This window comes from Rhipicephalus sanguineus, chromosome 1, assembly GCF_013339695.2.
Source record: "Rhipicephalus sanguineus isolate Rsan-2018 chromosome 1, BIME_Rsan_1.4, whole genome shotgun sequence".
NCBI classification, from domain to species: Eukaryota; Metazoa; Arthropoda; class Arachnida; order Ixodida; family Ixodidae; genus Rhipicephalus; species Rhipicephalus sanguineus.
The window spans coordinates 190934283-190958807 of NC_051176.1; the positions used below are offsets into that span (position 1 = coordinate 190934283).

Below are 24525 nucleotides of genomic sequence, written 5' to 3' on the forward strand. Positions count from 1 at the left end.
TGACCAGCTGATGCCGTTGATAGTGCGCGCGCGGACCGCCTCTCCGACCAGTGACCAAGTGCGACAGGCAATGACACTGAAATAGAGTCGATGCATTATATCGCAGCCCAGCTCGCATAGTCCCGCACCGAAGTGGTTTACAGATGGGTTGACTGAATGCCCTCGGGAGCTCAGAAATCATCCTGCGTTAATCTTATACCAGTCACATGGATATTTCGCAAGAATCAAGACCGATCTCATAAGGAGTAAATGACGGTAATCGTCGAAACGAAAAAGGTAAATATTGTAAATCTGTTTGCTATTTCGGGGCCGAACAATGGTTAAGTGGACATCGTTCTTGTACATTAAATTATTCGCAATGCCCATAGACTGTCGCGCCTCCAAGCGGAATTCAGGAGCGTCCTCTCGAGGAGGGTTTGTAGACGACAAAATGGCAGCACTACGTAGTCGCTTCCTTGTTCGGCTGTGCTAGCCTCAGTGTTAACGCGTTGGGAAGAAACGAACACTAGGACTTTGCATGTTCCCTGCATCAGTGAACAAACCGGGCCCTCCATGACACGAGAAATCTGGTTCGTTCTTGCGAGACGCAAAGTGTTCGTGAAAATATGTGGCAACTCGCGCTTTCAATGCTAGCCCACAGCGTACACATACTATCAGCTTCGCGAGGCTTTCTGTAGCCACGTAGGTTAGCTAAATGTTATCGTCTGGCATTTTCAGTTGAAGCTCACCCTGCTTTACTTGCACATAGCATTCGTCAGTGTTTCTTGTAGTGCATGAATCCCATAACATTGTACGTACGGAGGTCGCGCGGGCTCGCGATGTGCTCTTCAATAACTTCTGAAGTCGGTGATACAATAAAATAGGGTCTCTTATGTTTGTCAGGAAAGCGCTGTTATGAATCGTGCGAGCGACGTTCAATCATTCGAAGACGCGTCTGCTCCACGCCTTTCGTGGAGCGAACGCTTTCAGTGCCGTCCTTCACCAGTGTGTTGGTTTCATAGCCAGCGCTGCGCCGCTTGTTTTTGTACGTTTGTTGATAGGTGGCAGCACACTGCAAGAGATTTGCTTGTTGACCGGTTTGAGAGCAAAATATGTTCTTCGCGCGTCCGCCCTGCGTCCGCGCTTAAACGTCTCTCTACTTGTAAACATGGTGACGCGGAGTGGTCGAAGTCGTTCGGCGGAGGATATTCTTCAGATTGCTTTCAGCAGTGATGTCGAAAGAAACCATCTTGACGACGAGGACTTTTCACTGGACGTAGAAGGCTGTGAAAGCACCGAGAGTGACAGCGACGATGAACGATCAGCTGCTAACTCATGAGGGGCGAGTTGCATTTCACGTCCCCTCGTGCGGTAATGTTCTTTCACGCTCGTAAGTCACTTTGATTGTATTTAATGTGTAATATCCTTGAGCGCGATCAAAATAAAAGCATAGTTCTTCGTGTGCATTGCATGTAGCACAATTATTGTGGATATTATGGAGCGCCGCTTGCCGCCAACACACTCGAGCTCGACCAGCGAAGCGAAATGGTTAGAGTGATGGGACGTGCAGTCACGGCCACAATCCCCGCCTCTCGGCTAACTTCTCCTGTACTTCACCGGCAGCTTCCGAACGGCATTGTTATTCCACGAATGTTTTGCATCGTCGAATTATTATTTTTTTTTCGAAAGTCTGCCCTTAGGCATAATATTTATTCAGAAATACACATATAAATTTGCTTCGTGTATGAAGTCCAGTAACGAGCGGTGGTGAGGTCCACTAATCCAGCGGTCAAGGTCGGGTGGTCGGCCAGGCCTGAGGCCTGTTGCACGTTCAATTATTCGACGTTGCGAAAAGCATACGTGTGCATTCTTTTCAATATTCATGTTTCGATCGTGCTGATCGAACCTGCAACATGCGAGTGAAGTGAGTTGCACACGGCTAGAGTCTCAGCATGGCTGTGACACAAGTGCTACTGAATGGGATGTTAAATGCTTGTGTTCCGTTGAAGTAACTCCGCGTTCCTGACTGCGCAAGTAATGACGACGGCGTAATGTGTTTGCAAACCATCACCACGTTAAACGTGCGGTCCCGTGCAGCAGCGATGGCACTACTCGCTGTCGGCGTACTACTGCGGCAAATCCGTAAGTCAGGCTCGGTAAGTACTACCTCGGAGTGCCGGTCGGCTCATACGTCAGTTCTAGTTCATGCAGTTTTATGTAGCACGCACAGGATTTCGCGCATCATCGTTGATGCGCGGGAACTGAGCGGAAATATAACCTTTCAAACCGCAGCAAATAATTAGGTGGCGAGTACTTAGCACTTTCCATGGTTTGGGAAAGTATTTTGGTATCATATCCAATTCAGTGCAGCTCATGACTTCATCCGGTGAAAGTGGCACGGGCCGTACGTCCGCACGTCCTATCTGTTCCTATGCTAACAAACGGGTTGACCCTCCTCCGGGCGCCATGTTGAATCGCACGGCGCGCCGCCTATAGTTCGTGGGCATTGCGAATAGAAAGGGTGATTAGAGTGAAGATCAGAAGAACCGAGAGGAAGTCACAGGAGTGGGATATGAGAAGCGCAATGCAGGTGACGTCACCAGGCCCACGTGAGGCCCGCGCCTCATTTCGCTTGTGCGGGGTTTGTCAACATGTATCACGCGTATGTGATAACTGATTCCACAGTGTCAACATTGTTATCCAGTGTTACTTCAATCGAAAAGAGTAATTTTGAAGTGCTCTCGGGTGGCGCTATATTTTAAGGGAGCAGCTTCAAAGCAGTGGCGCTCAGTATACAAAGACATGATACCGAACTTATATTCGTTTGGATGTATCGCGTAAGGTACGGCGACAGCTGACGCGCTCCAGCCGCACGTTCAACCCACGTCGCCGAACCCACGGCACACCCCCGTGACAATCCCTGGCCCCCAGGACAGATCCTCATTTTCCTCTCAATCCTTATTCCGGCCGCAACACAGCCGGCGAGCAACGGCAGAGAGGCACGCAATGAAGATAACAAGCGACGGTCCCTGAAGACGGGTCTCGGGCGGTAACAAAGCGATTACCAGGCTGGCAACACGGACGGCGAATGCAATTGACACCGTTCCAGAAATTACTTTGCGTGCTGGACTCCCCGCGGCGGTTGTCCCGCCGCCCGAGCCACGCGCTCTGCTTTCTTCGCTCCCTTTCCTGATGCGGCAGAGAGAGCGCGATCGGCCCCCTTGCCCAGCGAGCGTGGGAAACGGGGGCAGAGCGGACGCATACTGCTCCCTCCTCCACCCAGCAGCGGGAGGGTCAGGAGAGGAGGTGTCGAGCAAATTGGCGGGGCCCCCTCTCCCGACGAGTGGAGTTTGGGCCCGAGCTGTGGCCGGGGTCCTCCTTTCCCCGCGTGCTGCCTGCCACACGTCTCCGACTTTCCCATTGTTTCCCGCTCTTTGCGTTTTCTTTGCCACTTCTCGTTGGCTCCTGCTTTTCCCGCTTCTTTGCTCCTTGTTCATCGTATGATCCGTTTCTTTCACCGACTATATTTTTTGCTTCTTAGATTCTGGCTCTTTTTGCGACTGTGCTTGCCGCTTCCAACATTACGGTGGGCCCTTGTGGTGGTGGTGCAAACGAAATGCTGTAATGCTTAGCGAGCGCTCGAAAACGGCGGGGTGAGTGCTCTTTTCTTTCGATTCATTTCGCTAAAGCGACCTCTCAGTCATGAAAGAAGCCGGTATTCCTAAAGCTTGCTCCTCCACCAGATATTTTCTTTTTTTTTCTTTTTATGTCCAGTTACACCAGTACAATCACACCGACCAGCAAACATGACTGAGAAAACCCACTCCCTAACATATATCCAGGCCTCTCGGCAGGAAAGGATTGAAGGATTCAGAGTATCTAGAGGGCAGTGGTGTCCTATTGTCAGTGAGGAGTTGGACTCACAAAGTGCGAAGAAATATGTGACAGAGCACATTAACTTCAAGCTTCCATAGAAATTTTCCTGACACAACACGAACGGAATTAATTAGGCTTATGATGCAGTACAGGCTAACGATGGATCTCGTTCTAGAAATGACAAGTGGAGGGCAATAGGGCGAAGCGTAAACCGAGTACAAAGCGAAAAGATTAAAAGCTTCGAAGAAGGCTTGAAATGGTGACATCGGTGGGTCAAAATAGACGACTAAAAGGACGTTATTCGTTGCGCCGGAGGAGATAAATTATACGCGTAGAATTCCCTGCGTTTCTTGTTCATTTGTTCAGTATCTTTCTATTTTCCTTTTTTTTTTTTAGTGCGCTTGACAATTGGGGAGTTTTTGGTAGTCGTCGATTGTTTCAAAAGTGCCAGACACAAGCACTGAATACAAAGCAAGGTTCCTACATGTATAAATACATTTATTTTACTCGAGGTGCAACTTAGCACCTCGTAGTTATTGCTTCGCGAAGGACAGAAGTACTAAAGAAACGCTTTTTCGTGCTCATTCATTAAGACAACTGCAGCCGTTGAAGCACTTGTTCATTCAAGACTCCCTACCTGTCCTGGAGGTGCTCTCGCTCCATGTCCACAAGTTGTCCGCCGACGGTTTTTTCATCGGGACTCCACCCTTGGCCAACTCTCCCGCGGCCCGAGTCCCCGAAATCATTGCCTCCCTCCCTTTGTTGTCCTCCGATGAGAGAGCGGGCGACAGGGAGCGGAGAAAGGGGGCCGTCCTCGCCCTCACCCGTCGGCGGGGCCCAGCGTGATCGCGCACCGCGTGCGCTCCTCTTGCGCGCCGCTTCTCAGACCGGCTGGCAGACACGACGCGCACGCACGGCCCGGGTGCGCGCTCCGGACAGTTGATCCCCTCTCGCCTTCAACCGAAGCCGCCTCGCGGACCGGAGTCGCGACTTCGCGCGCCAGCTCCATTCGTCAAGGTAGGTAGTGCTGATCACCATATCCAGCCCGAGGCGGCCGGCTGTCGGAACTGGGAACGATTCATTTTGTGTGTCAGGCAGGCGGAGTGAAATAGGCGCGCACTTGGCCGACCGATGAGCTCGCGACGTTTGGATAAAGCCGTCACTCGGCTTTAGCGAACTCCCGTGTTTGGACCGTTGGCGGTCACAAGCACGGGAGTTAGCGCAGGCTGCCACTTTTGCTTCGTTCACTCTGCAGGCCAGTTCAAAAAGTTCAATAGAAAGAGAAAAGGAAGTCGTCTGTTGATTGCAAAAAAGAAGCGGCGAGAGATGTTGCGGTGCGTACCGTCATTGATAGCGAGGCATCAACAGTCAGGGAGGGTGTTGTGTTGTGCTTCAGTTGTGAGCTTTAATCTATAGATTAAAGAACAGACACGAAGTAAACATCGATGAAAGTGTGTTATCACACGTGACACAAGTGCTATAGCCGGAAAAGTGAAATCATATTGATGACCTAAGTTCGTTTCAAGCGGCATTCAGTTTAAATGCTCAAAGCATGTTTTTTGTTCGCTTTAATTTGTATGGTTGGTTAAAGTAGAACACCAACTGGAACTGGCGAAGCAAGACATGCTTCGTCACACGAAACACGTGAAGATGTAACTAAATGTTATTTAACGGAGGTGGTTCGGTGCATGATTGCACTTTCTAGCCTATATAAAGAAAGACTGATTCCGAATGCAGCGTAGTGAATGTTTCGTGTATATTGCAACCCCTTAAGCGGAATGCAGTTTTAATAGTAACTATAATTGAGCTGGCTATTCACTTTTTGGTGATGCTTTAAGCATTAACGGTGTCCCCCACCATGCATCGTCCCACAAGGCAGGGAAGGGAGTTTTTTGCTTGAGGTCCAGTAGCCTGTGCGAATGGCTTTGTCTGCGTCCCGTTGTATGCGCGTGTGCGCATATTCGTCGCGCCTTTCGCCTTCTCTGTCTTTCCATTTTTATTTAGTTAATTATTTTATAATTCTTACCGCTAGACATCTGTGGCTACTGTGCCATACATGTGATTAATGCATCTTTACATGTGCTGCCATTTTCTCTTCATTCGGAGTAACGTGGCCTAGCATGATTATTTTGTTTGTTATCATGTATGCTTTCTTTATTTTTTCGACATATTTAACCAAGCAAGATCTATTAGCAATAGCGTTTCTTTTTTTTTGCTTTCGTAACTGAGAGTTTACGTTTCCTTTCAACAAAATAGTATTTTCATAATTATCCGTTTCCCAGGCGCCTGAATCAAGCGCGGCGATTGAAGAGACACGGGGGTTCTTGGAACTTTTAAATTTTGCGTCAAATGCGGTTTATTGACCTTGAATATAATTCACTACCGTCATAGAGCTTAAGATAGTACACAAGTGATACTCTTGATCAAGTGATACTTGATCAAGAAGAAACCAAGTTTCGTCTTGATCGAGCGCGAAATATAAGAGAGTTTAGTCCACAGATATTCATCTTCTTGCTAAAAAAGCAATTTTTTGCGAGTTATCCAGCGCATAAAAAAATTACTACTACGGTGCTCACTAACCAATATATATTTTATAAAATCTTCTAGATTGTCTTTGCTTTTTTTTTCTTTCGAAATATTTGAAAAGAGTACGCGAGCACTGCGCGTTTTGCTGCCATGCATACGCTGATCTAAATATAATAAGAAAGATTCGATATCCATGACATGAGCCTTTGCGTGGGTATCGTAAAAAGCGAAAGCAACACAGCTCTAGTAAGAGGTGCAGATAGCCTCTAGCTAATGTAGTTAATATGCTTTAGAGATTCTCAGCCTAGACGTGTGCACAGTGGCGTATTATGACATAGTGGCGAATACGACAAGTGCTCGAATATGGCATGAACGTCATTAAGGAGCACGCATATTCGTAATGGAGAAAGTCCATTTTCTCCCCTTTATATTCGTGCATGCAGCTAATGTGTCAAGCGACAAACCAAGCTCCTTCGCGTCACATTTTTGTGGTCGTGTCTGTACCTCCTCTCTTTTGAACATGTGCTGGAAATTTGAATGACGCGCATGATTAATGTAGTCTATTTGCAAGCAGCCCCAGCGTACATACATACATACATACATACATACATACATACATACATACATACATACATACATACATACATACATACATACATACATACATACATACATACATACATACAAAATATACTACTCTACGCCCATTTTCGGTTTTCTTCTACGTAGTTTCCGCGAAATCAATGTTTTCTTGCCACAGGGTACCATAAGCAGCGTGTTGTTTTCGCGATCACTTTGCGAAATGTGTTTCGCGCCAAAACGTGCCACCTTCTGTGGAAGTGCAACAGCACAGGTAAGCGAGAAAAGCCTCCCCTGTACGCTCACGGACCCTGACGTGCGCCGCATCGCGATCGCGTAATTTGCATTCGAGCGAGAGACAGAAAAAAACGGAATGGGGGGGAGGGGAGCAGGTCCTAATTTGCTGAAGCGGACATTAACTACATTCAGTGGGCGAGTGCCACTTTCTCAAGTTTTGACCGCTGTCGTGTCTCCTTTGGCTCTTAATCCCACTGAACGTTCAACAGTGCGAACGGACGAATTACTCTGTTCGTGTTGTTGACCATTCACTAAGTTTTTACCGACCACACTTGTTGACACTTTCGCGACAGGTTGTTCGAATTGCCCCTATTGCCGGAACCTTAGTTTTCACTTAGTCAAACCTAGTATATGTTGGGTGTTATAGTGTCAATTTCCAAGCATTCTATTGCTGATAAAATAAGAGAGCAAAGCTTGCACGCCGAAATCATTCGATGCACGGTGCATTTTGTTCACCGGCGTTGCGGGCTGCTACTCCATTTTCTTAGCTAAATGATAGGTCGGCATCCGAAGGCTGGCTGAAATATAAATAAACAAATAACGATTTAACGGAAATAGAAGTCGTCACACGTTGCCGCATTGAAAATTAACAATAATTTTTGTAGCGTTACGTGTCAAAACACGCCTTTCACGTGTTCGTATGACGCATATCAGCGCAAGCGCTGTTGCTATGAAAGTAGCACGAAAGAAACGAGGTGTCTGCTTCTTTATTTATTTATTTATTTATTTATTTATTTATTTATTTTTATTTATTTATTTATTTATTTATTTAACCATGTCGTGGTTCACAGTTCAAAAACGACCAGCCCAAAGACGCATACTAGAAGGTTTGCGTATGGATGATTTCCCTGTGCTCTGACCCGCCGCGGTGCACGGCATAGCAAATTTTGCATGCGATTGACGGTTCTGTTTAAAGCCATCGTGGATGCATTATAATGGGGGTGCGAACGGCAAAAAGTGTACGCGCGCAATGAGACTACTAAGAACTACTAAGAACCCCCTATTCCCCAACCCCAGTGCAGGGTAGCATACCGGATACAAACTTCTGGTTAACCTCCCTGCCTTCCTCTACTCTTTCTCTCTCTCTCCAGGCGAACTAAATAAGAACACTACAACCCTGACTGATTGCATTAGACGATCACGTCTTGCCGCCTTAAAAAGAGCGAGAGAGAGAGAGCCGGAAGCCTGTGTATCACAAATCTAAGGAATTAATAAATAAGGCCGAGGTCACTGACAGAGAGAAGAAATGGGTGTTCATCGCTCATTGCGCCTTCAGAGAAAAGGTTTATTATGGCAGAAAAGCTGAGAGGTCGGCCTGAATCAATGTTCTGGCCTGCTACTCAGCATTAGGAAAGGGCAGAGTGGTAGTAAAGAGAGGGGAGATAAGAAGCGGATGATGATGATGGAGAAAAGTGGCGACGAAGTAAGTCCTTGAATGTCCAAAAACTATTTACAGTCTCTCGTCGAGCTCTGTATCGCGCAAAAACATGTTCAGCGCTTTCAGAATATCGCGCTGATGACACCTAGTCGTATTCGGTGAAATAAGCTTGTAATACACCTTTTCATGGTTGGTGGGATTCTAACACTCATATTTGGGTCAAGTTCGTGAAGCCGGCGGTGACGATGGCTTGGTAAAGACCAATATGCTGCTGTAGTCTCACTCATGAGTGTGTACACTACGGTGTTAGTATCCGGTCGGGAAAAGGGGATAGCTAGTACTCTGGCGTTATCATGGGTCATCTTTGCCTCCGCATCGGCTTGCTCATTGCCCTGCAGACCGCAGTGCCCTGGAACCCACTAACACATGATACGATGGCCAGTTTTCAGGGCGACATCGTGTAATTCGGCCACTTCGTGAGCAAGTATGTAATAAGGCCCTCGTTTAAGTGCTGACTCTATCACTTGGAGTGCTGGTTTACAGTCACAAAATATAGTCCATTGGTGAGGAGGTTGCGTCGATATGTAACGAATTACCTTGCGGATGGCTACAATCTCTGCCGCCGTCGATGTTGTTCGGTGGTCCAGACGAAAGCGTTCACTGGTCAAATAAAGCTCAAATAAAGTGAAGCTAGAGGCAGCGATACAACCCTCTCCATCCGATTTCCTATAAATCTGTCTATGAGTTAACCAGAGAACCATCTGGGCCCTATATGCAATAGAAAGATGACAGACAGCAAGGAAAGATGCCATAAATGCGCGCACGCGCGCGGACGGCGTCCACGCAGTCAAAGGTCGCTCACGCTGCAGCGAAAGTTGCTGTTGTTGAAACGTTTATTATTTTAACAAAAAAATTCCTCCCCCAGGAAGTGGTTCCATCAGGAAAGAGGAGCGTCAGTGGAGGGCCTCTTTTCAAATCTTTTTGAACATATTATAGTCCGTTAAAAAGGCTGTCTACAGCAGCGCATAGACAAGGGACGAACAACATACGACGTATACAAGCGCTGTCATCATACATCAGCGCTTGTATGTCTCCTCTCATACGTTCTTGTCTCTGCGCTGCTCTAGATAATCGTGAATAACATAGTTATCTGCCCTTGTTAAGTTAAAAAGCACTCGGCTGTTCACCTCTAAAAAAACAGCCATAGCTCCGCTAGAAGGTGGTCCGGGCGCAACAATATGTTTCTTGAGATGAAATCCAAAACTGCATGCTTTGTACCTCACCTTGCCTCTCACCCAACGTTGCAAGCACTAGCAACTCGAACTTGAAATTCTGTTCACAGACCTTATCCATTTCAGTTGTCTCTGAATCATCGAAACAGTCACAAAAAGTGATATTTCTTGTCAGAGGAAGAGAGACAGGCCAAAGTTGACTGAAGCTTATCTGCGCATGGAAGAAATAAAGAAAGAAGAAGATGAGTTGTGATGATAATAAAAGACGGCACAAGATAGCGAGGAATCGTCTGGCGACATAGAAATGAGGCGCAGCTGCGCAAAGATTTCGGCAAACGCGATCGAGACGCATCGAAAAAGACGCATACTACAGTACACAAATGAATAAACAACGCATATGAAACGTTTCAGGTTAGCAACGCACTTCAATATAATCTTTATTATTTTGTCTGCAGATTTAATGTATAATTGTTCTCCGGGACATTCTACATGACGGTAACTGCAATAGTACTTTTTTATGTCTCCCTGCCAGCTATGTGAACAACGTGAAAGACAGGATTGCGTGTCATCACGACGGCATTAAAGCTTTAAAATGTCGATGCGGACTTTGAAGCGCTGAGTGAAGAGGGCTCTGCTGCCAGGCTTGTTCCTACGCGAAAAAAGAAATGCACCCAAGGAAAATTTGCATAGACGTCATGACGGATATCAAAGGTATAGCAGCAGATAAGAATCACTCGTTCCTTGACAAGTGTGCGCGCGGTATTTTCGAACATTAAAATAGTCTATTTTTCTGCGTTCCTTGTGGCGAGATATTTTTTAATGCTCATACATACATACATACATACATACATACATACATACATACATACATACATACATACATACATTCGTACGTACGTACATACATACATACATACATTCGTACGTACGTACATACATACATACATACATACATACATACATACATACATACATACATACATACATACATACATACATACATACATACATACATACATACATACATACATACATACATACATACATACATGTGTGTCTGTGTGATTGTAGTAGAAAAACTGTTCAAAATTTGCGCAAATTTCGTTAACGACGGACACTAGCGTAGATAAATTTATATGCTTTTTATCGAGGAGGGCAATCTTCGTATCATTATCATGTAAAGTGACCTTGAGTCACTTTTCTTGGGGCTTGATTCTATGAAACTAGGGCCAGCTTGACGAATATTTGAATTCTTACTATCCGTTCTTCGCGACCTGATTCCCTTCGTTATCTACAGTATAGTCGTATGCTCAGTATGTCCATTGGAACTACCCTTCATTAACCTCCCTGACGTGTTAGACCAGCTTTGTGAATTGCGGCCAGAAGCGCAAAAAAAAAGTTTCATAGTAATACACACCGCTCAACACACTGAATAAACTTCGTCCTACTGGTATTATAACTTATCTTAATTACATTCACGTCTATTAAATTTGCTAATTTGAATCCGCCAGGGTCCTACCACGGGACCAGAACATTATTGGAGCGCACGTGGAAAGGGAAAGGATAGTGAACCAGGAAATGACTCGGCACTTTAGCGTTGGTGGAGCTTGGGAGCGCAACAGTTTCGGCTTGTCTACTTTTCCACGCATGTGTGAAAACGCAATATTTCAAATATGTCTCTGTGGCCACCTAAGGCACTCATTATAGTTACAATTTAATCTCCTATCCCCTCCAGTCACGAATTATGATGCGCTGTCTGCAATTGCGTAAAATTCGCATGGCATGATTCCGAAGTACTCAGTATTACATTCAAAGAAAAAAAAAGAAGGAATCTGTTGTTTTGTGTGAGTTTTAGTGGTTAACGTTAATTAGCATGTGACTAATTATCTAATCATTTTGCAATCTGTCATCTTCAATACTTGCATAAAAAGACTCAACTATTAGGCCCAAAATGTACGCACAGTTCGTTTTTTGGTTGTATTCGTTTCGGCCAAAGCAAAAAATTTTCACATTGGTCCTGGAACGCGGCACGTCGAACGATCATCTAACACAATATTGCCTCCAACAAAATGATCCTCTGAGGCAATACGCAGCACAGTGAAGTTAAATCACAACTAATTGTCCACTCAGGAAGCGTGCACGAATGCGCACACTGAGTTTCAGGCCATTTGAAGAAACACGCGCCGCGTGACGCGCCTCCGAAGTTCGCGTACACAATTGTGTACACCGTGACCGAAGGGGCTATTCTTGGAAGCACGCTCGGATGTCTTCTTACATGTTAAGCGTTTCGGCAACGATATCGTTTATTTATGGATTATCACGTCGTCCAAATGCCGCCCTCGGAGGGCCAATTTGGATTTAAATGAATGAATGAATGAATGAATGAATGAATGAATGAATGAATGAATGAATGAATGACACGCGTGGTAAACCCGGCGAGCAGGAATAGTGTTCCAGAACAGCGATGAAAAAGGAATGTGCGCCAAAAACTCACGCACAGCGCCCTTCTTTCGACAAATTTGCGGTGCGCGCGATCTCTGAATTGTTGAATTGATTATTTACCGCGCAGTATACATACGTCGATCATGAATCACCATCTCGCCCAATCGTCCACCTTGACTATTTAGCTTTCTGGTACACATTCGTGGTGCACAGTTCCACTGCGGCGAAAAAAAAAAAAAAAAAAAAAGCACGATCAACGCGGCTATGATATTTTCTTTATTATTTCACGGTTTTTGGGGGGCCTTGGCTGATATTACTTTTATCACTCCTGTCTCGTCAGCTTTAGCTCGATGTCGTATTCTCAAGTCCAAGGTTTTTGTGCTGTCTTCTGCCGTTTTCCAGTCAGTGCGACATTCTTTTTGTCGCCACTTATGCTCGAGTGAGAGGACACAGTTTCGACGAAAGCTTTGTCTCCGTTAGCAAATTTTCAGTGAGGAACCGGTGAAGGGAGAATTCAGAGACACCGTAGCATTTTCGGAAACAAACGCGAACGTTTACTGAAAGTAGATGTGCAATTGTTTCGACGCAGTTCCGACATTTTATAGATATTTTTCTCGATATACTCCTTTACACAGCAAGCCTACAGGCATGGCGCACGTACGAGCCAAAGCCCATACGTGAATATCCCCGAGGTATACGCAAGCCATAAGTAATGCCGCGCGCATCGCCCCGTACAGGCACTGTGACGGTACCGACTCTACAGCATAGGCAACGCGCACTAGAGCTTCCGTGGGAACGCATCGAGAACGGAGCGAGGGAAGCTGTCCGACCGACGGACGCATAGAGGAGCCCAGACGCTGTAGAACAATGCCAGAGGTTACAGCCACCGCAGCGCGCTTGGCTCTTAACTGTATACTCTATGCTTTCCCTTACAGCACCTTGAGTGAAGTGCCGAGGACTGCATTAAGCATGCATTGTTTGCGAAAAAAGATTATTTACGCATCTGTTAGCGACGCGGCGCTATTATCAGCCCAGTTCCCCGTTCACATTTGAATGCTAGCCAAGTGGGCGGCTATCAAGGCGGCCCGCTTCGAGCGGCACCAGTCCGAATTGGTGCGCGATGGAGACGGAGCGCGGCTGCGGAGCGACGTCTTGTCAGCGCACAGCTGGCCGCGCACGTCACCCGTCCTGCGCCCATTGTCAAGATCAGTGGCCACATTCTGCAGACGAGCAGGTCATTGTCGTGTTTACGGTTCGCGCATTCTCTCTTTGCTTTTCTTCCGAAAGTCAAACGCTCCATGCTGTTGGTGGGAAACAAAGCGCGCTTTTTGTAAACGCTGTCAAAACGTTCTTGCGTGGCGTTTTCTGCTATACCGCTTTTAGCGGGCGACGCGGAAGGAGGTACTGAGCGCTGAAAAGTGCATGTCCGTCGGTAATCACGCAAAGAAGACGTACGCAACTCTGGGAGGCTTCACGGCGATAGCTAATTAAGATTTCTGAGGTGAGAGTACTGGATAAACTGTTTATAATATGCGGACTCGCGCCAGCTCTGGCGTGGCGTGGCGCCGCTCAGATGCTGTCTGTTCGACCACCGGATAACGCTGCAGGACTTCGAACTCGCACATTATGTGTTTAGAAAACCAGCGCACGAGTGCAATAGTTATTTAGAAAAACTGACGCGATGCAGTTTTGCTCTCCTGCGTGAATATTTACAGCGGGGCTCTTATAGCCGCGCTCAGTCTGTCCACAGCGTCGTTCGCAGCATAGTCAGGCCAGGAGAGGGGGCAAGAGCATAGCGAGATGGAAAGTATAGCACAGGCCGAGCATATAGGCGAAACTGAAAGCCTAGCATAGCAGATTTGGGAAAGGGAAGCGAGGGCGAGAAGGAAGGGAGAGGGTAAAGCATAGTAAAGCAATCGAGTGTCAAGGCAAGGAAGGAGTGAGGAGGAGGGAGGTGAGCGGGAAAGGGAAGAGAGGGTGAGGGTGAGAGGCTAAGCGCATAAGACTTTCGTCGCTCAGCCCCGCTGTCCATTGGTGTTTGCAATAATAAAGCCAAGGTTCTAAAAACGTTGAGTAAATCCACTTCTAAATTTTTTTTACGGGCCACAGGCTGCAAGTTGACTGCAGTTGGTGTGAGCTAGCTAGGGGACAAGAGCTAGTGGGCCAGACTGCGGAAATGAAAATATGGGAAGGAAAGACGACTGAGTTAGTGCTCACATGCTTGCGCTCGTCAACCCGTCGCATAGGGCTAATCTGGCTGTTGACAGTAGAGAATATCTCTTGTTGATCTTTTACTCATCCGTGGTCCTTAAACATTTCTCTGAGAAGGGCCTAAGTCTTCCTTCTTTGATTAACTTAGGACGATGCGCAGGGAAATCTTGCGGTATATTTAAAAGGAGCATGTTATTACAAGTCCCAACGGATGTATGCTACTGCAGCTGCTTCAACTAGAAATAATTTTACAAAAATGAGGAGGGGCACACACCGAGTGCATTACAGAGAACAGTTTTCTGAAGTGCATGACTTCTTCGACGAACGAACCGGTGTTGTATCGCAAATACGAAAATGTAATAAGGGAAACAAAATATAAAGCTGAAGGTTAAAACACCATATGCCATCCAAAGCAGTATCAACAGTGCGCCTCACATGTGGCTTTTTTCTTTGCATTTTTGACCATGCTAAGAGGGCCTGCGAATGATTTCTAATAAACTTCTCGCGTTAGTCAGAAACTGCAGATGCCGCTTCTACATATCATGAGAGGTAATAAAGTGCCTCTTCTCATTGAGACAATAGATGATGTAGAACGTAGACTTAGAGGACGACGTTGTTAAAGAACGCTGTTGATTTTTCCTAGCTGACCACTTAACTTCTTGCTCTAAGTGTTTGGTGAATATCATAATTACATACCGGATTTTAGGCAAATGTCTATTTTGTTCCTTGCGCTCCTATCGCACCATTTTCACATATGAGCATGAATTAGAGGTTAAGAAGGGGTTTTATAGTGTTTTTATAGTGCCTATAAATGCCTATTTTTGGCGTTCGTGCCTAAATGCCTACAAATACCTATAAATGCCTATTTTCAAAATTGGCGCTTATATGAAGGCTATTTAGCCTCAAGTTTCGCTCCCGGGTGCTGTTTGAGGCCTTTATTCATGTTACCGCGTAAGATTGACTGTTGGGAACTATGGGGTTCAACCTACAGTCCTCTAGTTCAACCAACTCTAGTTCTCTAAGTCAACCAACCAACAACCGCTGGCAGCAGTGAAGCGGGACACGCCGGCGAGCATTCGCCGACGCGCTGACATGGCCCGAGCGGTTGGCGAATGCGAAACCGCGGAGAGCTGTCAGCGGAAATGGAAAGTGAAAAAAAAAAAAAAAAAACGAAAGAAAGAAAAATGTGATGTGCCCACAGCTTTTGTTTTTGTTTGTATTTTACTTTTTAAGGTGTTCACTGCAGTAGTGTAGCCAGAAATGTTTTTTTTTTTTTGGGGGGGGGGGGGGGGTGGACAGGGGACAACCATACTTTATATATTCGTGCATGCGTTTGTATGTGTGCGCGTATATACACACACGCAAAACTGAAAAGTTTAGGGGGAGGGGAGAAGGTTGAACCCCCCCCCCCCTGGCTACGCCAGTGGTTTACTGCCTGGGGAGAAATTGGCTCAACGCAATTCGACCCGGCCAATAGGAGGAATCCCTCCCTTCTGATCTTTTAGCAATCTGGCTGTCTGCTCCTGCTCTGCACTTCTCAGTCATGCCGGAAAGACGCTCAGGAATGTGTTGATTCGACAGTGGACACTTGACTCACTCTGCAGAACACGGTAGTGCGAACCGTGCGGGACAACGCACGCTATGTTCAAATGTTGGCGCCTTTGTGCCATCTTAAGCAATAACATTTTTGCTTTCCTGTCGTAGATAAAGGTCGCGCACGTCTTCGTTTGAAATTATTTGCATTCATGTGAAAATTTCTTGTGCCGATATTTACGATTTTGGAAGCGTAAAACATTGTTTTGCCTGCCTATTTTTGGCGCCTAAAACGGGCTTTTTTAGTGCCTAAAAATCCGGCCTCTAATCATAATGTACACGGTGATTAAACAAACACACGAATGACGTATTAGACTTATAGAGACGCACACACTTAACTGATAAAAAAAAATTGGGGGACGCTTAAGCTCCGTCTTTAAGAGTTAAACGCGATAGCGATATCCTGCCCCTAGTGCGTACTTCGACCACTTAGTGCATACTTCTTTGTCAGCGATTTCCAAAATGATGAAAGGCAGCGAGGTTTGATTTTAAAAGAAGAAAACTATATTAAAACTGAAATTACAAGACAAGGTGTACATGGGCTAGTCCAAAGTCCGTCTGTTCACGGAGGTCCACGTGTACTACGCCGCTCGCTGCTCGGGGCTCTCTGGTTGATTCCTGTCGGCCCCCGTTCCTCCGCCCCGCCAGGTGAGCCTCGTTCGCGGGAATCCGTTGTCTCCCCGAAAGCGCCCCAAGAAAAGTGTCAGGGGGCGGCGAGTGCCGTGGGGAGGCTCCGGTATGCAGCTCGGAATGGCGACGGCACTGCTAACATCTTATTGTATGTTGTTACTCGAGAAGTTCACGTTGTGCATTACTGCAATGTAATTGACGAAGTATAAAGTGGTCGCATAGCCGCAGCACGCCGAGCTTTGGTGTCTGCCTTCTCTGCCTCCGTCTTGCGTGGCCGCCCTCTTTGTCGTGCGCCGCTTGACACTGATGCCTCACCAAAACTCGATCAGGAAGACAACGCAGTGTGGTTGGCGCTTGTAGACTAGACAGAATCCATCACAAGCGAGTCAAGAGCCCGGTGGCGTGTGAGAACGTCTGTACGCGTGACATTTCTTTAGAATTATCAGTGCACCCACTATGTGTGTTCAACAGAATGCGCGCACTAAGGTGTGTGCCTTATGTAATGGGTAGCGTGCATTAAACCGGGAGCAACTATGCGCGAGAAACTTTCGAAATTGCGATGCACCCACTACGTGGTCTTAAGGCAATATGCGCAGCAATGTGTGTGCCTTTTGCAATGGGTAGTTGGCTTTAAACCACCAAATCGTTATATGATATTCACATGGTGTGACGCCCGATGGCAATGTACGCTTGTACTACGCAATATTACTACGATATTACATCTCGTACTGTGACACCTGTATACAGGATGCGTATGTTTGCGAAGCATGAAAGTTACTTTCATCGCAGTTCCAAGCCGATGCGTGGTTGTGTGGTAGGACCCAAAATTTTATTATTTATTTCATTTGCAGCTTTTTCGATTTTTCGGTCACGGACAAGATGATGATTTTTCACTCACAACCAACGACGCCGACACCGACGCCGACACCGGAATTTCTACAAAACTAGCTCTTTAACACTATCGCGTTAAAAATGCAGCATAGACAACCCGCTGACTGCTTCGCATGACGCCGATTCCCACAATGCGTGGGATCTGCCGAATTTTTCGCTCTGTTATTTTTTAGATAATCATCGAGCTTATCCTAAATGGTAAATCAGACGAGTGACAAATTACGGCGGATGCCATAAATTTTCGCCTTCAGTGGGGAGATACGCATAGCTGTTCGTGAATAGACTTTTCGCTGCATGACGGAGCGACACGTGTGAGCGCGTGCTCAAGATAATCTCCCGTGTATCCTGCCCGACATCGCGGCGCCTTTGGTAAATGCCAGAGATAAGCGACGGACGCGTGTGATGTCGGAAGTGGTGCCAGCTAGCGGTCATCCACTTCACCCCATCCACCGCCTTCCGGGCGAAGCGCGCTACATGTGCTACACGAGAGTTCGAAATTGGGGCAGTTGGTTTGTGTGAATACCGTGGTGGGCAGCGCGTAAAGGCAGGGCAATAAAGATAAAGAACGCGGCGTTAGTGTCCCTTCTTTCTTTCTTGTCAAGCCGTCAGCGCTGTTTTCTTTTACCGCTTTGGAGCAGAAAAAAATGATAGTTTGGAGCAGTTAATTGTGTTTTACCAGCAGATGGCAAAATATACCATACAGCTCCTCGAGTTCAAAGCATCGCCGAAGTGTCTCATAAATATTAAAGGGACCGACAATTGATTTTCCGCGACCCATTTTTTTACGGCGCGACAGAAAGCTCACCCTTCGCAGTGTTCGTAGCTGCAGTAGTTAATCCCAAAAGAACGTAGTTATTTTACAAGCAGTATTTTTCGATCTGAAAGGCTCTAAACACGGACGCACCTTTCCTCCAGCAACGCTGAGAATTGATAGCCATGCCGCCAGCCCTTCTCGCGATTTGTGAAAGTTATCGTTGTTCTGCTTTCGCAGGAGTTCCTGTAACTATGCTTAACCACCTTTATTTATAGCTTTTCGACTATTTTTGAAAATAACAAGCTGTTACAATGATATGATGTGCCATTATACACCTTCCCTATATCTGTACCGCACTGCGTACGCATGCGTCCAAGGCGCATGCGTCCAACGTCACTACGCGTATGCGAGGCCGCGCCGAGTAGCAGCGCGCATTTCTGAGACCAAGTGTAGGTAGCAAAACTATGTCGCTCCAAAATCTTAGGGACCTGGAAACTGCGTGCACAGTTGCATGAGCACGCTGAAAAGTTGCTCAAGACGCGCTGACGAGCATGGGATTATTAGGTCACGCGAAGGCAGCGCCACTTTAATGCATGCTGCTAACGCAGGCCTATATGTACATTTTTATGGAGTAATACTTTTTGATATAAAGAAACGAACAGTATTTCAATGCAAACAAAAAAATCGTCGACCGCGTACAGCAATCAACGGCCACGTGACCGGGTTCATCGGATCGCTCATGTTTTTGCCGCCAGAGGCGCCACATGTCATTTTTCAAGACTTTCAACTACGAAATAAAAATATAAATTCATCTCTCACGAAAAAGACAGGGTTGGTTTGAGTCAATGCGACGGAAAATCTTTCCATCTCAGTTCATGTTCTGGGCAGTTGTCGGTACCTTTAATATTCATTATGAAAGATCATTCGCAGACAACAATCAACGTAAATTGTAAGAAACGAACAATTAAAAAGATGGTTGGTTATCGAATGTGCAGTGTAATAAGCTACACATTTAAAATAGCAGTACTTGTGGCAGAAATGAGACCAAACCGGTAAAGCTGAGGATTCCATTATAGAAACAACCACAGTCACATATAACTGTTGCCAAAGAAGCAGTCAATAATAGGTACGAGATCAAAGTAATCAAAGTAACCTCGGACGTTTCCACATTTCACCAAAATAGCCTGCGTGTCAAGTAGGGGAAAAACAGCTAAATGAGCACATGCTTGATATGCCAGTTCTTGTTGCATAAATGAGGTCGGAGCCAATAAAGCTGCTAACTAGCTTGCTAGGATGATAGTACGAGGGCGGTCCGATAAGTACTTAGCCTCACCGCGAGAGCGCGACTCTATCGCATGAGACATATACTGACGTTAAGTACGCTCTCTTAGAGGGACACATGCGAAGGTCCAGTCGAATCGGGCTCGCGGTTTTGTTTTGGCCGCTTGAGGAAGCAGGTGATGTTCGTGTGTCCGTCAAAAATGGAAAAAGAGCAATATCGGTCGGTGAATAAATTTTTGTTTTTGGAAGGGAAATCGTGCAGCGAAATCAAAGAGCAACTGGATGCCGTCTACGGTGAGTCTTCTCCTTCGATGGCAACCGTAAAAAATTGGTTCGATGAGTTTAAACATGGTCGCACGTCGGTTTTTGATGAGCCTCGCCCAGGGGCCCCGCAAACGGCTACCACGGCCGATAACGTGGCAAAAATCCACGACCTCGTATTGGCAGACCGCCGACTGAAGGTGCGCGAGATAGCTGAGACAGTAGGCATCTCAAAAGACCGCGTGGGTCATATCCTGCATGAAATTTTGGGCATGAGAAAGCTGTCGGCGCGATGGGTGCCGCATTTGCTCACTTCGGACAACAAGCGCGTCCGTGAGACCACTTCAGAGCAGTGTTTTAAGCTGTTTAAGCATAATCCGAAGGAGTTCTTGCGTCGTTTTGTGAGCGTCGATGAAACATGGTTCCACTGGTACACACCAGAGACCAAAGAACAGTCGAAACAGTGGACTGCACACGGAAAACCTGCTCCGAAGAAGGCGAAGACTGTCGCATTGGCCGGAAAGGTGATGGCCACCATTTTCTGGGATTCTCAAGGTGGGATCTTCGTCAACTACCTTGAGAAGGGCAAAACGGTGACAGGACCCTACTACGCTGAATTACTGGGCTGATTCGACGCCGAAATGCGAAAAAAACGGCGACATTTGGTGAAGAAAAAGGTGCTCTTCCACCATGACAATGCGCCAGCTCACACCTGCGCCGTCGCCATGGCTAAGTTGTTCGAACTAGGCTTCGAAATGGTGCCCCATCTAGTGTATTTTCCAGATTTGGCCCCGAGTGATTTCTTCTTGTTTCCCAACTTTAAAAAATCACTCGCCGGACAAAAATGTGAGTCGAATGAAGAAGTTATCGCCGCCACAGAAGCCTACTTTGCAGCTCAGGAGAAAACGTATTTTTCTGACGGGATCGAGAAGTTGGAGGATCGCTGGATCAAGTGTATAGAGTTGAAAGGGGACTACGTTGAGAAATAAATCGACACCATTCCAAAATTTTCGTTTTTCTTTTGAAGGCTAAGTACTTATCGGACCGCCCTCGTATATAAGCCCTGTATTCACAAAAATGTCTTACGCGAAAAATTTTTGTCAGAGAATATTTCAGCCAACCACGATGTGGGACATTTCATTAGCGAAGCCGGCTGGCCAATGGGAAAACGCACTTACGAGAACGAAGTTTTGTGAATTCGACCCCAGATTGTTTTCGGCTTCTTTAGGGCTTGCAAGTTGGTCACACGGTTAAAGTTTCTCGTCTTCATTTTCTCAGTGCCGTTTCGGAGCAGGTTCGGAGAAGTTACTGACAAAAATCAGAGTTTGGAGCAACATCTAGGAGAATTTCTCTTTTGGAGCAGTGTGAGGAGCCTTTCCGTCAATAATATTGAATAAGCAACCAAAATCAAGAACAAGAAATAGGAAAAAGAAATAATAAGAAGCACTATGTACACAAACAACCTCTGGCGTACAAAGAATACCTCTAAGGGCAGAGTTTCATTCACAGTACAGGCATATGTGTACGGTACATAGTTTAAGACCGTGCGGCCCACCACAAGCTGCTAAATGCTTCGCGACGTCCTCCATATTACACAACGACGAAGCTCTCAAAGCCAGTGGTGTGTGTGTTGTGTGTTTTTCGTCCTTTGAAGGCGACATGCAGCGCACCTTATCAATGGCGTTGAAGTAAACTTGCACTTTCATAACGGATACGGGAGATATCCGGACGAGTCGAAGAGGCTTGTGCACACATGAACGAAGCACTTCAAAAAATATATCGATTTAAGCTTGATTTGTGTAGATAACGTTTTAGGAATATTGTTGAAAGCGTAGTGCGTTATTGCGAGCGTATACTTGGCGAATGGGGAAGCACGCTGCAACGAAAGGCTGGTAACACGCCATGAAAATCCCGCGCAGTACGCTTCACAGCGTCTCTGCGCTGCTATGGCGCGATACATACATACATACATACATACATACATACATACATACATACATACATACATACATACATACATACAAAAACGTCAGCTTTACAAGCTATTAACTTTCTTCCGGCCAAGAAACTAAAAAAGGGTTTACAAGATATCCCACTGCATCGACCGAATTCATTTACTGATTCACTTCCCTTCCCCACATCTTTTAGCACGACGCATATTTTCAACATATGTTCCCGCCGCAACAGGACAGCCATCTAACGATGCAGTTTACTGAAGCTGCTTTCGATTTCTTCGGGTTTGCCGCATTTTATTTCGGAGATCCAGGCATTCTAAGAAGTTCCCGTATATTTATGCGGGAACTGAGTTTGTAACTGTTCTGAAGAGCACTAGTCCGAAAACAGTTACGTATTGTGTGAGCGTACGTACGCATGCGCATTTCACAGTGGAACGCACCTGCCTCACTATTGAGCAAAGTAAATTAAATTTGCCAATCTTATGATCCCAAAGTTTCTTTCCATGCGTTTAAACACCGCGAATCGTTTCATTTACTTCTACGGCTGGGTCGCGCTTGGCACGGTGCACCATGCAATATTATATCGCCGGTGAACATTTTGTCACAACTTAAAATAAATTTTCTGGGAATACGAAGCCGCCATCTTTCGCTAGCTTTTCACTCTCTCGGTCATCTTTCACTCATCAGGAGGGCGTTTTTAGTGCTTCCGTCGTGCGCTGACAAACCTTGCCTCTTCTCTCTGGGGAGCACCATTGTACAACGCAACACGCCCAGACCTACGCTCTTTCGTGCATCTCCATGCTGTATATTTTTAGGGCCAGAATGCGGCGAGAAGGGAATTCGCCGCACGTACAGGAGCGCATATATGAAGAAAGAAAGAGATAAATTGAAACGAAACCGAAGCCTCCGTGCCTTGCTGCCGCACCAAATGCCGTGAGCGCACGCGCGTCGCAGCTCGCACAGCGTTTTGAGTGAGCGCCGCCAGCCAGTGCGCGTTGCTCTGGCGACGGGCGCGACTGCGTTTGCCTCTTGTCGTTCTTAACACCCGAGTGCGCTCCCCTCGTTCCTTGGTCATTCATTCTTTTGTTCAACTTGGGCTGTATGTGTATGCCGCGCGTGCGTGTATGCGGTACTACATACGCCAGGGTGTCGAGTATGACGCGCCGCGTGCCACACCAGTTGTAAACATAGCTGGGCGGCATCGCTCCGTCTCCGGCACCCTTGGCCCCCGTGGCCTTCCTTTGTCGCGGCGAGAGTCTTTGACGCATCGGGTCCCGTAACGAGCACAGGGCAAAAGGCACGCCCGCGTCGCGACGGCACCTCATTCTTATACCGAGGAGTCGCGCAAGCGCGGGCAGGGTGTCTCTCGTCGGCTGCTGCTGCTCTTGTTTTTTCAAAAACGAGCGCGACAGCTGCTTGGCCGACGACGGAGCAGCGAGCTGTGGAACCGCGTACTCGGCCGTACGCCCGTTCTTCGTGTCTCGTTAAAGAAGTTGAAGAGTCGCAGCCGCGCAGCACGGTTGTTCTCGCGCGATCGGGGTATGCAAGAAAAAAAAAAAAAAAAGACGCGTGCCGGCTTCTTCGCTTGCGGGAAATTAATGTTAGCTAGAAGGCAGAAATAATGAAAGAAGAATCAGTCAATTAACGCGAGTTCCCGATGCATGCATCGCAAGTGCATACCACCGACTATGTGAGCGTGACACGTGTGAGCGATGAGAGAAGCCTTGGGTGAAAGACTCCTGAAAGGGGTACGTAAATTCTTTTTTTTTTTCGGAGTGAGTTCTTCGATTTATTTTTCCCCATTTACTCTTGCGAGACTGCACACTGAGAAGAGAAAAGCGGGGCCGAGAATGTAAAGCATAGCCGGGACTATGCAGAGGCTCCGACACGGGCGGAGAATCGTCTTTCCATCACTCGCATGCGCGGCGACGACTCCGAATCGCTTTCCGTTTTCTGGCCCGTCGGACAGAGCTGCCCATCGATCCTTAGCGGAAAAGTGGACGCCGCTCTTGAACGCCGCATATTGTGTTTCGCAGTGAATATATGCCCGCACTCGGAGCGGCCTCCACTTCAAACACGCGAGACTGCGGAATCTTGAGGCGCTGAGCGACTGGGAGTTTTAAAAAGTATAAGCGAAGCACAGCTCTCTCAGGTCTATAGTGACGCAACTGCATAACAGATTCCGCGGCACAAGGCGTTCAGATTTCAATGTCGCGTTCAGCGTGCCTTTCGCGCATATGACGTGCTCTTCAGGCACTCCTAATTCGGTCGAATGCGCTCGGAAGTTGTGTCCTTCAAATGTCAACAAAAACTCGCAGAAACGACTAGGTATATACGCCAAGTGCTCAGCTGAATAAAAACAATACCACTACCACGACTACTACTCATTATTATTATTATTATTATTATTATTATTATTATTATTATTATTATTATTATTATTATTATTATTATTATTATTATTATTATTATTATTAACGATGTAGTTACAGTAAACGCCACACAAAGAGCTGCCTAGCAGTTGTATCCTAAATGGGACAGCACGCTCATCACCTTGAAGACCAGAGGGGAGAAAGAAACAGAGAAATGGAAAGTGAGCGGAAGTCACTGCACAACATTTCACATCACATGCAGAATGCA

General features: G+C 46.6%; 1 protein-coding gene across 1 annotated transcript in view; it reads left to right on the plus strand.

The window, feature by feature from the left end:
* Positions 1-4757: 4757 nt before the first annotated feature.
* The window catches only part of LOC119404354 (toll-like receptor 6), a 124983-nt gene continuing 105215 nt past the window's right edge, over positions 4758-24525 (plus strand). The window contains exon 1 of the mRNA XM_037670899.1: positions 4758-4872. The gene's annotated coding sequence lies outside the window, so the exon portion shown is untranslated. The remainder of the gene's footprint in view (positions 4873-24525) is intronic.